This window comes from Zosterops lateralis, assembly GCF_965231275.1.
Source record: "Zosterops lateralis genome assembly, chromosome: 16".
Lineage (NCBI taxonomy): Eukaryota > Metazoa > Chordata > Aves > Passeriformes > Zosteropidae > Zosterops > Zosterops lateralis.
Window position 1 is genome coordinate 11,322,777 of NC_139776.1, and position 14,490 is coordinate 11,337,266.

Below are 14,490 nucleotides of genomic sequence, written 5' to 3' on the forward strand. Positions count from 1 at the left end.
AAGGATCCCACTGATTGACGAATGGAAAAGATATTTGCCTTTACAAACAAACTGTAGGTTTGTTGATGAATGAAATTTGATATTGAAAGATGAAAGAAACAATGGGGAAAACCCATAAATTCTGTAAGAATTAAAAATTAAAAGGGAGGTTATACATTAAAGGGGAATTTTAGGTCTTAGGCACTCCCAGCAGTCTGTACCTATCAAGTACCTCAGCCAGTGGGGAAGAGAGAGGGAAATGTGGCTGGGAAATTGGGATAAATAGGAGGCTGCATCCTCCAAAAATCTGAGAGACCCCAGGGGAAATGCCCCATGGCCTCTCCCTTTATTCAAATAAAATCAAAGGACTCCTCTGTCTCCTTTTTGGACATAAACCTCTGGCATTTGTGGATTAATTTTCCTAATATGCCCCAGTACTCAGTCCCTGGGAGAGGTAATGGTGCCTGTTGTGATTCTGGTGGGCCTTCCTGCCCTTCCTCATGGTGCTCAGGACACCCCAGCTCCTGAGCCATGGCTGCAAAAGCAGGAGAATAATGGGGGTGTGGCCATGAAGCCTCTGTGATAGATTTCAGCCCTGCTTTTCCTTAAAAAAAATAAAGGTTGAAAAGGAATTGTAATTGAAATGAGCCTGGTGAGGGTGAGGAATTCCCTGGACAAGGTGGATCAGAGGTCAGAGCAGGAGGATGCAATGTGGTTGTAGCCAGATCCTCAGTGCTGCCTGCCCACAGCACTCTGGAAGGCAAACCAGGCTCTTCTACGCATCTGGATTCCTGTTTTGTCATCTCTACTTGGAGTCTTTAGGACTTAGAGTTGAGACTGCCCTCAGCAAACTCTGGTGCTAAAAACTGAAATTCCTTAAACTGCTGGATTCAGCTCATCAGATTGGCTCCCATGTAACTTCTGGGCTTTCCTGGACACGGAGATCCTGAAAAGGAGCAGAGACTTCGCTTAGCATGGTTTCATCTGTGGGTTTGGTAGCCCTGGTTTGGTGGCTGTAGCCCTCGTTTCATGCCTGAGATGTTTTGCTTTTCTGAAATTCTTTTCCCAGGGAATTTTCTGTAAACAGGAGAAATGTTTTTGTAACTGTACCTTTGTTATTCATTGCTTTTCCTAGGAGGGACTTCTTGCTGTCCCTCTGGTCTGACCAATGTGATTGAAGAGGTTTGTCTTTGTTTCACCAATCAAACTGGTCTGTGTAAAATAGTATAAAACGGAGACACATCCCAAGAATAAAGGAGTCATTTTCAGCCTTCTGAAGTTCAGAGTCTGTGTCGTTGTGGTGTAAAACAGCATCAGTGGAGTAAATAAGTGCAGTTTCCTGTCAACAGGGGATGCCCTGGAAAGTTCTGGTGCAGATTGGCAGCAGGTTTGGGAGTGGCAGCAACCCCCTAAGCACTGCTTCTTCCAGGGAGTGTGCTGAACTCTTGGCGTTTATTCTGTTGTCTTTTTTTTTTTTTTTACTTAAACCCAAAGTTTCTGTTAAAATGAATGAACAAAAGGTGGTAGAGTGAGAGGTGGAAAGGCTGAATGGCAGAATTGATGGAGGAGATTCTGGGGAGAAAACTTTAGGACGTCCAGGGAAATAGAGGACCAGGAAAAGGGGTAAAAAGGGAGAAGTAGTGACTGCTGCCCAGAAAAGAGAGAAAAAGCAGCTGGAAAAGAGGTGGTGGGAAGTTGGAATCACCTGCTGGAGAGTTTTCTGCCCTTGGTGGTCCAACCATGAAGTGAGATATCTGTAAATATTTAACAGGGAGGGTGGTGAGGGGAAATTGCCTGCAGCCTGTTTGTCTGGGGCAGGGTTTCACCTGCTCTCCCACGTGGAGGGAATGCAGACAGAGCCCTGTCAGTCAGCCCCACGGCCAGCAGGGACACGGCGTGACAGGGATGAGAACACAGACAGCCAGGCATGAAAAACTGCTGCTCCCACAGACTTGGAAATAAAAGCTTCAGGTGGCATTTTTTATTTCCCTGTATTGCACCTTTGTTTTTAAAAGGAGGGAAAAGAACGAGGTTATTTGTGGAGGTGTTAAGCAACAGAAAAATCCCTGGCTTCAAGTTGCTCCTGGTTTCTCATTTGTTATGTTTTTTTTCTTTTATCCTGCATGCATCACTCTGCAGCATCTTCATGGGCTGAGGAATAAAACATGACATAACTAAGATGTACAGTGTGCTTTTTGGCTAAATGGTGGGACTGGTGAAACATTACAATCATTTTTCTGCCTTTTATTCGAAATCATAAAGAGTTAAGTGCATCAGATTGCTGGGCTTGTTTCTTCTTCCCTTCTGTGAATGAAGAATTGAAGGAAGAGTGTGGTCGTTAATTTAGGAGTTTGTTGGGAGAATATACTGACCATGACAACATTAATTGAAATAAAGAGCAGGGAACATCCTGAGCCACAGGAAAAAAAATATAAAGGAATGTTTGGCAAGTGACATAAAATATGGGATCTCAGGGTTCAAATTTACTGCTAATGCAGTTCCCAGTTAGCTCTCAGTGGAGAATGTTAAGGGGCAGGGAATAGAGCAGCAGGGTGGGCTTTGGGAGAGGACCTGGTGGGGAGGTTTTTCCCAGTGTCTGGAAAATTAATAGATATTTTTCAAAGTATATTCACTAAATCCCTACAAATCCCATTCAATCTCTCTGTTTTAAGGAGTACACAGTAATTGTGGGACAAGTTTCCAAATGTAAGGATTTATTAAGGGAGACACTAAATCCATATGTAGATACCCAATATTTGTTTTGGGCATTTTGCTGTCAGAAAATGTCAGCAAATAAATGATAAAAGGTGTCTCTGGGTGCCTGGGATGATTATTTAGGTACATTTGTAGATGTCTCAGAGTACCTTAGATGTAAGAAAGATTAGGATAGGATCATTTATTATAAATAACACTCAACTAATAGCCCTGTAAACCCAATGTGCTGCTGTTAAAAATGGTTTCTTTGTCTTCAGTTCTTTTGATTATCCTTCATGGTTTAATAGGATGAAATAAAAAGAGTACATGAAACCCTAGAACAACTTATTTTCCTGAGGAATATCAGTGGAGGGATGTTGTCTAGAGAAGCTGTGGCTCCCCCTGGATCCCTGGCAGTGTCCAAGGCCAGGCTGGATGGGGCTTGGAGCAGCCTGGGACAGTGGAAGGTGTCCCTGCCCATGGCAGGGCATGGAATTGATGAGCTTTGAGGTCCTCTCCAATCCAACCCTTGGGTGGTTCTGTAACATTCACCATTAAGACTTGATGGCATTCTCAAGGAAGCCATCTCTGAACTCAGAGAAAGGAGGAAGAAGATCTTCCATGGTGTGCAGCCTCTCCCTGTGGGCCAGCAGCCCTGCAGTGCCAGCTCTGGCACCTCTGCCTGTGCCCTCAGCACTGGGAACAGAGCAGCTGCCTGGGGGACCCAAGTTCCTGTGGGTGTTTTCCTGACTCTCCCAACTCTCCCAGCTCCATTGCCCCATGTCAGTGCCTCCTGAGGACACTGCACAGCTCAGTGCCTGAGCAGATCTTGAGGAGAACAGTCCTCTGAATAGAAACAAATTGATTTGTAACCAGTGGCAGAGATAAGGAAGGGAACCTGTAGTGGGAATAAAGCACATCAGGAATGCTGCAGTGACAGGATCAATTTGCTTCGATCAGGCAGCGCCTCGAGTGCAGCAGCAGCTCTTGTCTGAAGGTACATGTGCCCAGGGAATGTGTGGGATGGGCTCTCGTGGGCTGCCTCTGCTCCCAGTGGGCAGATTTAGTGTCCCAGCAGAGCAGACAGAGACAGGAGTCTAGGAAACATAATTGTACACCTGTGTATCTGCTCTCAGAAGATGCTCTGCTTTGAAGTTTAAAACTTTAGGGGTGGGATATTAGCACAGAAATTAATTTTTAGACAGCAGTGCTATCTGGTTAGAGTAATTGCTTATTATCTGCTTCCCTGGGGTTTTAAGCTCTTGGAAATGACTATTTACAACTCTGTGTGTGCTTAAAGGCAGGAGAAAATTGCTCTCCATCATTTCAAGGCTCTGTTCTGGCTCTCTGAAGTTCCAGGAGGAAAAGAGAGTTTGGACAAAACTTTCTCCTGACCTGTCTGCTCCAGGAAGTTCCTGGGCTGGAAGGGACCTTAAAGACATCGTAATCCCATGGGCAGGGACACCTTCCACTGTCCCAGGCTGCTCCAAGCCCTGTCCAACCTGGCCTTGGACATTTCCAGGGATCCAGGGGCAGCCACAGCTTCTCTGGGCACCCTGTGCCAGGGGCTCCCCACCCTCACAGGGAAAAATTTCTTCCTAATATCCCATCTCAACCTGCCCTCTGTCAGTTTGAATCCATTTTCCCTTGTCCTGTCACTCCATGCGCTTGTAAATTGTCTTTCTCCATCTTTCTTGTTGGCTCCCTCCAGGTGCTGGAAGGGATCATATGAGGTCTCTGATTTTAAATATTATTTAAGCCATGAGTGACTTCAGAGCTGGTGAGTGGCTGCCTGGGGTGTGGGGGATAGAGAAGTTTTATTCTTCCTCTTTGTCTTTTTTATTTATTTATTTGTTTGTTCCAAAGTCTACAGTAAACACTGCCATAAACTATACTGATGTAAAACAACTGCAAATTGAGGCATTATTTCATGTTATTTGTACCACAATTTTATTGCATTCACAGTTATTTACAGTATGTAAATAAGCTTCATAGTGTAGAAAAATGTTCTGCTATAACTCAGTTGTTTGAGCATTAAAAAGAAGGGGAGGGAACCAACCAAACCCCACAGAAGCAGGCAGCAACAAGAGATTATGGATAATACTACGGATATTTTTTGTTGTTGTTGTTATAGGATTAGCTCTGTTTGAAAATAGCACCCATTTCCTGAAACACCGAAATCTGTGTACTTCAGCTACCTGCATTGTGTTATAAATCCATAATGACTATTTTCCATCAAATATCGTGTTACAATTTGAATTATTAAACGCTAAATTGCTGTGTATGGATTGTAAAGCAATGAGAATTTCCTGCTAGTTGAAAGGGAGAGCTGCTGTGGGTAAGAACTCAGCCTTTGATGAGCATTGCAGCGTCTGTAGACATGAGCAATTATATGCAGATGGAGCCCAGGCAGCACAAAGATAAATGGAAGGTCCTTTTAAATCCAGCTCACAGCATTCCCTACATGAACATGGACTGCAGTGTGATTGTCTGGCTTTTTTCAGGGCTTAATTTTCATCCCACTGAATGTAAAGGTAAAAATATCTATTAATTTCAGCAGCAGCAGGGTGGGGTGCTTTGGGAGTAGATTAAAGCAGGATAAAAATTTTTGGAGAGAGAGAGGTAGCAAACTTTGGCAGAAAAATATTACTTGGGTGCAGGTAGCTCGAGGAACCTGTTCAGATGGGGAAGAGGCTTCTGTGTTTACCTTTATGGTCTGTATTGGTGTTCTGGGTGTGTTTCCAGGACCCTCACTGAGGACAGTGTCACACTTTTCCCTGGAGGGACCACAGTGTTTGGCAAATATAGCATGAAAATAAGCCATTGTAATAAAAGGCAGCAGAAAGGAGAGATCCATTGTGGCAGTCCTGGCCAAAGAAAGGGATTTTTGAAAGCCTGGTGAAGTTTGTGTTTGGTGGGCCCAATAAGGAGACAGGGCACCTGCAGGAGGTCTGTTCTACATGGCTGGAGGAGCCATGGCCTCCCTGGGCAGGGATGAATGGACACTGTCAGCTCCACACATGTTTAGAGATCGTGAGAAGATGAGAGAGGTGCTGTCCAGGATTCACACGTAGTGATGAGAAGGTGTTTACAGAAAATAAAGTCCCATGTCAAGCTGTCACGGGTGATGCTGGTGTGGCTGTGTCTCACCCAGCCACTGCTTGTCTCCTGCTCCCTGTAGTCACTGACAGGACATGACTGCTGCTGAATGTGAGCACAAAGCTCTTCATCCTGCTTGGAATTCATATCCTGGTTCACACAGAGATGAACTCTCAGCTTCCCTGCAAAATATTTAGAAAACTAGACAAATCCCTTCTGTCAACTTTCATCAATAACCGCGGTGTGAGATGGCTCTTTCCACCACTGCTGCCTTCTTGTTAGGACAGGCAGTGCCTTCCTGGCAGCCTGCAGAGCTGCCCCTGCCTGCTGAGAGTCTGCTGGGAGCTGTGCTGGCTTGGAGGGATTTTGTTTCGGGGCAATAAATCACCTTTTTGGGCAGCAAGATTTCCCACTGCTTTTCCCAGCAGCCAGATGAATGCACCTGCATGCAGTGTACTGCCACGCTGCTGGTCTGGCTGGGAGCTTGGCACCTGCAGGAAAACACAAAGTCTTGAAGGCCTAAAAAGGTGGCAAAAGCAAATGTGGTTAAAATCCAACTCCTTAGAGTGAGGAGGGTCTGCCCTGCAATGGGCACTCACTCTGTCCTCCTGCTGCAGCTTCTGCTTGGCAGCCCTTTCAAAGGGCAGGGGAAGGTGCTGCAGGGCTGTGCCATGCCCTGGGACAGAGCAATATCTGCTGCACCTTGTCCAGGGCTGAGCTGCTCTTCCAGCATGTGGAGGTGTGTGATTGTGATGGATCCACCTGGATGTTTTGAAAGCTCATCAATGTCAGCCCTTCACAAACTCCTTTAGATAAAAAGCTGTGGAAAACAGTTTCCTAGCCCCTCTTTAAGCCTGATGTCACTGCAGTGGTGCAGAGAGAATCTGGAGTGGTTTGGAGGCAGCCTTTGAAGAGCAGAAAGAAGCACAGCTATTCCTTCATTATTATTATTATTCTCAAGCAGCACACGCCTCATTTCTCAACCTTTATTAGACTGATGTTGTCAGGTGGGAACCTACATTTCCTTTCACCCCCAAGTGCATCCCCCAGACACTTTTATCTTTGCTTCCTTTCCTGTTTCTAGGAGTCAGGGATGACATCACTCTCCCAAGCTCAGTGTGCTGGGATTTAATTGGTGTCAGAAAAAAACCCAACCAACAAAGGAGGACGAGCTGTGTCCAGGGTTTTCAATGGCTGTCATGGTCAGACCCCCAGTAATGTGCTGCGATGAATCAGCACCTTGCAGACATGGAATAAATTAGTCTTGGGAAAAGAACTTTACCATAGAAGCAACATAAACTTTGTTGTATTACCCTAAGGTGCCCAGTAATTGCTGTTGATTGGAAGGGAAAAGCCATCCAGAGGAGAAATGCAATTTGTTGCTGTGGCTACTGGCTCCCAGATTTATTATCTCTCCTCATTCTCCCTGAGTGTTGTAAAATACACCACACATTCAGCTTGCTTTCTTCTTTTGCTGTTGGTTTTGTTTTGTGGGTGTGTTTTTTTGTTTGTTTGTTTGTTTGTTTGTTTGTTTTCTTTAAATTTCTTTATTTCAGAGTAAACCCTGTCTGCAGGTTTATAGCACTGGCAGGTGCAGCATCACTGTGGACTTGCACTGTAACTGCTCAGTGCTGGCATTTGTTCAGAGGCTGCCACTGAAACACAAAACCCCTTTCCCTGAAGGTGTCTCACCCTGAGGCGGAGCCCAACCTTGTCTCTTTTTTAAGGAAAAAGTGGAGGAAACATCTGGGATTGTTTTGGGCCAACCAAAACATTGGGTGGCCACGGCAAGAGTTTTCACTGTTTCAGGGAAGCATGGTTCTAATGCACATACACATATTGCATTGGGGATGAAAAATAAAAGCATTCATTTCAAAGATGAATTGCGTGCACAATGTTTTATACTTATAAAATTGGGAAGGCAACGTGAGGCACAGAAAAAAACCTCAGAGTGTGAGAGAGCAGTGTGCAGTACCAAGAAGGAAGGGAGGGCCTTTCCCCAAAGGAAGAGGCAGAGTTGATTCTCCTGTTCCTCTCTTGGATTTTTGGGTGACCTTGGAAAAGTCTTTCCACCCCTGAGTACAGTAACAGCACTGCTCACCTTGGTGCTGAGACATGGGCAGGAATTGCCCTGAGTGCCTTAGACTGTGAGGGATGTTGTTGCTGCTCTTCATACTGATAAAACTCAATGCAGTGTGGGCATTTCTCCTCTGCCTTCCACTGATGGGGTTTTGCTTTTCATAGAGGGAGTCCCAAATTCCACTAACATATCTTAAATTAATGTCCTGCAGAGCAAAGCCATGTGTTAAATATGGCACTGGAAACTGTAATACCAGAAATGAAAGCTAAAGCATTGAGAGAGCACAGTGTCTTCCTCAAAGGCTTTTTAGCACAATAAATGAGGAAAAGATGTTGTCAGCTCTTACATGGTCTGGGAGTTAAGAAGTCTTAGGGGTATCTCCTTGACAGGAGCCTGGGAAACTGGCTCTTGATAGAGGGGTCTCTTGGGCCAGCTGCAGCTTTCTGAGATCTCCTAATTTTCTGAATAGATGCTCAGAGCTTTATTTGGATTGCCAAATGAATATTTTGATTAAACATCCTGATTTACCATTTGGAAAAAAAAATAGATTTTTCTTTCCTCACGCTGGAAGAGGGTTATTTAGTTGGGTTGGCAGTAGAAGAGAAATTCAGTAGGGTACAGGAGACCCATGAAGCAACCACTGTGCTCTCCTGGGCAATATTCTTCACTGTTCCCTTCCTCTTGTGATCTGACTGCTGGGATCTCATCTAAAGCTCCTTCATCTATCCAAACAGAGGCTAAAATCCACCCCCTCACCACCACCTCACACTCTTTGCCTGTTGTTGCTCATGTTTGCTGCCCTGTGGTTCCCAGCCTGGGCGTGTCTCTGTTTTCAGGCAGGTTTTTGTGTCCTGTCAGTCACAGTCTGATGCTTTTGCTCTCAGCCCTTTCACTTTGTGCAGCTCCATGCTGGGTCAGGCTGTGCCATTTCAAGTTCCACAGGTGATGGAGCCTTTGTTGTGCAGCCCCTCAGTGCTGGGGGGTGAGGGCTCATCCTGAGAGCTGAGAGTTTATCTCACTGAACACGGGGCTGCATTTTCCAAATAACTCAGGTTTTGGACTGGTCAGGCAGCAAAAGAACTCCAGATTTTCAAACATGCCTCACCTATTAATTCTCTAGTGACAGACTTCCCAGCCAAACCTGGGGAGCAGGGGGCAAGCTCAGCTGTGTGGATGTTTGTAAATAAAATGGGATTTGCTCTGGGATCTTGATGGCAGCCTGAGCTTTTCTGCAGACACAAACTGCAGCTCCTGGGTGGTGAGCACTTGCAGAAACAACAAGTGTTGACACAAGGCAGAGAAGGACCGTGCAGCCCAAAGGCAACGTGGCCCATGAGCTCAGGCAGGGGGTGTCCAGGAGAGCCAGCACACTCGTCACCACAGTTCACTAATTACCTCAATTACTGTGACAGCTCCTGATCCCACGCCAGCTTTCGAGCTTGTTCCTTGATCCCTGTTTAATGACAGAGTGTGCCCCTTGTTAATTTTTATATTTATGGCCCCTGCCCTCACATTCTTTGGGTCTGTTAAACTTTATGCTGTGTGAAACTGCTCAGGATTCAAGGTGACCCTTGTGCTACCCCAGCTGAATGTGCACCAGAGCCAGCCAAGCTCCCAAAAGCTTACAGGAAACGTGAAAATTCTGAAGTAATAAGTTCAAAGTGGACAAATAACATGTAACAAGTGGGAAAATTCTGGTGTAACAAGTTCAAAAGTGTTCTTGGAATTCTTCAGCCTCTAGAGCTAGTTTTGTGTCAGGAAACTTTTTTCTCTAATTAAAATTGGCACTATTTTTTCACGGGAATTCGTGGTAAAAAAAATCTATGTGTTATCTCAGGGATGTGGGGGATTTCAGAGTCCTGTTTGGCTCATGTTCTCTATCGACTAAAAATAGTGGATTTTTAAAATGGTGATATAGCATCCCACAATTTATTTATAGTTGCAATCAAATACTGTTTAAACTTCAGTGGTTGTATATTCTTATTTAACATATAATAGTTTTGTCATGGATTTCAGCACATTCACAGGCTGAATTGCTGTTATAATTTAAATGAAGGCTTTTTTTCCTATTCTAAATGAAGTTATCAGTTCAGCCATAGGTTTTTAAGAGGAGCAAGGAGATTAATGTAATAACCCAGACTAACTTCTTGACTAACACAAGTCATAGGATTTCAGTCACTGACATACCCACCCCAAAAACTTCTGGTTGACCTGGAATGAAAATGTGTGTATGAGTGTATAAAATTCAATCTTCTTTGAAAGATAGGAAATGATGGAAAAGCTACTGCATCCCTTGGCAATCTGTTCCAATTTGTTAGAATGAGTTCTCCTAACTCTTCCTCAGACCTTCATTCAGATAAGGTTGGAATCATTTAAACCTCCTGTCTCATCTCTCCTTTGCCTATAAATGTTTTCTGTTGCCAGTGCTTCCAGCTGCTGTTCAGGTCATTCCCACACTTAATTTCAAGAGTTCATTGTAACCTCTTGTTTCCTGTACAGCCCCTGGGGTTTTGTTGTATTTGAAAAATCAGAAGTATTTGATTGGCTTCCATAACAAAACGGTACAGGAAAACCTCGCACAAGGAAAGAGAGGACAAGTCAGCAACTGCCTGATGGTAGGAAGGTGTCAGCTCACCCCAAATGCTGCTGGGTTGGTAAATAGAGGAAATGGTACCTGTGGTTTTGATTTTTCCATCTGCAAATAACACATATGCTTCTGAGGGCCAGTCCTGGTTTAACCCCAGAATCTCAAACTCCCATTTGTCTTAGGTTGCAATGGAAGATGTAATCAGCAGTTTGTATTCTGTTACTATTTGTTAAAAGCATGTGGAGCAGGGTTCTTTATCCCTTCCAGGCCCCATCCTCCCTCCAGGGGATCTCTGCTGTCCATGGGCCATCCAGGCTCACTGCAGGCCTGATCCAATTCCATCAGCCCATGGGGAGATGCTCCACCCAGGGGGAGGAGCCCAGCATTCCCACCTGGATCAAACCTGGCATTGAGAACAGCAGCACAGCCTGTTTGCACTGGATTCCCAGAGGAACACCAGAGCCAGCTCAGCACCACTGGAGCTTCAGAGGAAAACTCCACCCTTGTACAGGATCATTGCTCCACCAGAACCACATCTGTCACTGCAGGAGGGCTGGACTGGACTGACACCAACACCCTGAGCAACAACAGGGGGTCAGGTTGTGTTCTGACTCTGTCAGTGTTTTCATTTTTTGTACTATTGCATTTTCATTTTGATTTTCCTAGTAAAGAACTGTTATTGCTCTTCCCATATCTTTGCTGAGAGCCCATTAATTTCAAAATTATAATAATTCAGAGGGAGGGGGTGTACATTCTCCATTCCAAGGGAGGCTCCTGCCCTCCTTAGCAGACACCTGTCTTTCCAAGCCAAGACACATCTCAACCAGACTCTCAAGTCTCCCTCTCCATCAGGGACGCTGCCTTGGAGCCTGTGGTGCAGCCTGGGTTCTCAGTGTGCTCTGACTGCTCTTTGCACTGAGGTTTTCCCTGGAGGCAGCAAGTGAAGCTGCTGGGGTTTGGCTAGGGGGTATTACTTCAGGTGTATTGTACTGCTGTAACAGAATCACGGAGTTATTTAGGTTGGAAAAGACCTCCAGGATCACCAAGTGCAGCCTGTGACTGATCCCAACCTTGTCAGGTAAACCAGAGCACTGAGAGCCACATCCAGCTTTTCCTTGGACACCTGCAGGGATGGTGACTCCCCACCTCCCTGGCAGCCTATTCCAGTGCCTGACCACCCTTCCAGTGAGGAATGTTGAAGTTGTGTATCCAAGGGGGCTGGTGCCCTGTTAAATCCTGGGTGTACCCCCCACCATCAGCTCCATGTTTTCAGTCTGGTCTCACCCTGGATGTTGCAGCTCACTTGGTGCCTGTGGAGAGCAGAGCTGGCTCATTTCACCTCCTTGCTCTGGACATTCTGCTTTGTTTAATTTCCTTCTGATTCCCTCCACTTTTCTACCTCTCTTTGCCTCCAGGGCATTCACCCACAGCCCTGCATTGCCCTTCCACTTGGCCTCATGTTCATGTTCACTGTCCTCTGCCTTACTCCCCTCACAATTCAGTGTTTCCTTGTAAATCCACCTCAGCTGCTCCATACCTGCCCTGTGCCTCCAGGCACTTCTGCCAGCACAATTTCTGAGCATTTTGTCGATGTTTCCATCCTAGTTACCCATCGGATCTGCTCACCACGTGAATTCCCTGGCTTTTTAGCTGGTCACATCTCTGGGCAGCAAGGGGAAAGAAATAATTGCTGCAGGGCACAGGGGTCAGGGTTGCTGCTCCTCTTCTACTCTTTAACAACCTGAGTGTTGGCCATTAACCATGGTAAAAACAGCTGCCTATTTCCAAGTATATTGGAGTATATTTATGAGTATATTGTGAGAAGATATGGAAATCTGGGTACTCTGTTTAATAGCTGGAATTTAAAATGCTAGGGTTCTTTTTATTCTGATCAATCAACATGTTTTCACTTGAGCACTGACATTCTAGAACCACCATAACCCCTCAATTAAATTAATATTTCAACCTGTGAACAGAAAAAAATCACAGTGAGCAGTAATTTGCACTTCCCAGAATTGGTACCCACTGCTGTCCATTCCACATGAATTACAGAGCAGGGATACCTGTGTCAGCAGATGGAGAACCTGCCCAGCACCACATCTGCCAAATCACTGGCTGAGCAATGCTCAATTAGCAAACTGGAGCTGCCAAGGGATGCTCTGATGGTGTGTGCAGGCATGGTTATGGTTGATTCCAAGCTGATCTCCAGCCAGCCCTGCTCTTCAGATAACCATATAAACAAGTTATTTGTGGGTCCAAATCCCAGACAGAGGTTGTTCCTGGCTGGAAGGAGGAGTGGACTCGCACTTGGGGACCAGGAAGGTTTATTCAGGCCCAAAGCCCAGGTGCAAGTGAAGTTTTCTGGGGCTTACCTGCCCTTAAGTACAGGGGGTGTTACCTTTGGGAATGAAGGGGAGTGACTTAGGAACAGGGGGCATTGGCAGGGCCATTTAGGGGCAAAAGGGGAGTGGGGAACCTGAAGCCTGGCTGAGTCACCAGCTTTTGCCAGAGCAATCAAACCTTAGGGTGTGTCAATGGGTCTTATCAGAGAAGGTTTACAATGGACTGGGAGAGGCTGTTGTAAGGGGAAAATACAGGGATTTGGGAAAGGGGGTGGTAGGGATGAACCATTTACAGAAACTTAATAACAAAACCATACAGAACTTTAGAAAACCCAAAATGCACATTGCAACACATGGTGTGGGGTTTGCATCCCCAGAGCAGCTGGGGAGGGTCTGCAGCCCCCAGCTGATGGTTCCTGAAGGAAAGGCTGCCTGCACCTGCAGTGTGGGGACGCTGGAAGGATCCAGGGGGTTCAAGTCCAAAGGCAGCTCTGGAGAGGAGCCTGGTGCTGGTTTCCAGGCTCCACCACTGAAGCTGATGGCATCCCCTGAGCTTCAGTGGTTAAATGGCTGCTTAAATATTTTATAATACCTTGCATCTGTCAGTAAATAGACCTGAGACTGTCAGAGTCCCCTGAAGATCCCAGCCTTTGGCTGTGTGGTCCTGAAGCTCTCTCCTGGTCGTGGAAATCAACAGCAGCAATGTCAGGGAATTCAGTGGAGATGCAGTTGCTGTAGAAGAGTAAGAGAAGCCAGTGTGGGATAAAGATTTAAGGAGAATTTTCTAATTTCAAAAGAAATGATAGACTGCTGCATCTCCAGGACCCTGCAATCCCAGGGTACAATAGGGAGAGATGCTGCAGGAGTACCATGATGGATGATAATGAAGGCTTCTTTGCATTAGATTTACATTTTCTAGAGAGAAACATTTATTAGTGGTGAGTGATGGTGTGGTCTTTGGGGATTTTTTCATCTTTTTTCGTTCTGATCCACTGATAAATCTTAACTCTTCGCATTCTGTTGTTAATGATCTGAATGACCCTGTTCAGAGCTGACTGGCATTTGGACAGGCTGAGCAGTCTGGCCCACCAGGGCAGATGGAATTCTGGTCCAAGTGGAAAAGGAAAAGCAAAAAGAGTGGGAGGCAGAGCTGGCACAGCCTGCCAGCTCTTGGAAAGAATATTCCAGCTTCAGGAGGATTGGAGAGTTCCTTCCTTTGGATCCTGCCTCAAATGCCTCCTGTGCCTTTCTTGTCCCAGGCCCCAGGCTGGCGTGGCTGGGTCACTTTGATGCCCACAGGATGCAGGGTGCAGCCAGGGCAGGTTCTTGGATGTCTGAGGGAGGAAACCTGGCCCTGGCCAAGTCCAAAGACAATCTTTTCCAAAGGGGTTTTGGTTGCTGCTCCAAAGTTGCACTGCTGCCAGCTCAGGAAATAAAGTAGGAAATTAAAATAAAAAGAAGAAAGCGACTTCCCCACAACCCACAGAATCATAATCTTTAAATCATGAGACTTGGAAAACAAACAAAATGTCATTAAAATTTTTTATTGTGGTTACTTTGACTTTTAATCTTCTTACTCTCATGGGTGATATTGTTCTTCATTTAAAATTCCCCATAACCACAGACTCCTCTGATGGAGGCTGGGATAATCCTTTCTGAGGAAGTTACCATGAATTAATTGCTTGTCTTGACTCCTTTCCCTCCTTCTT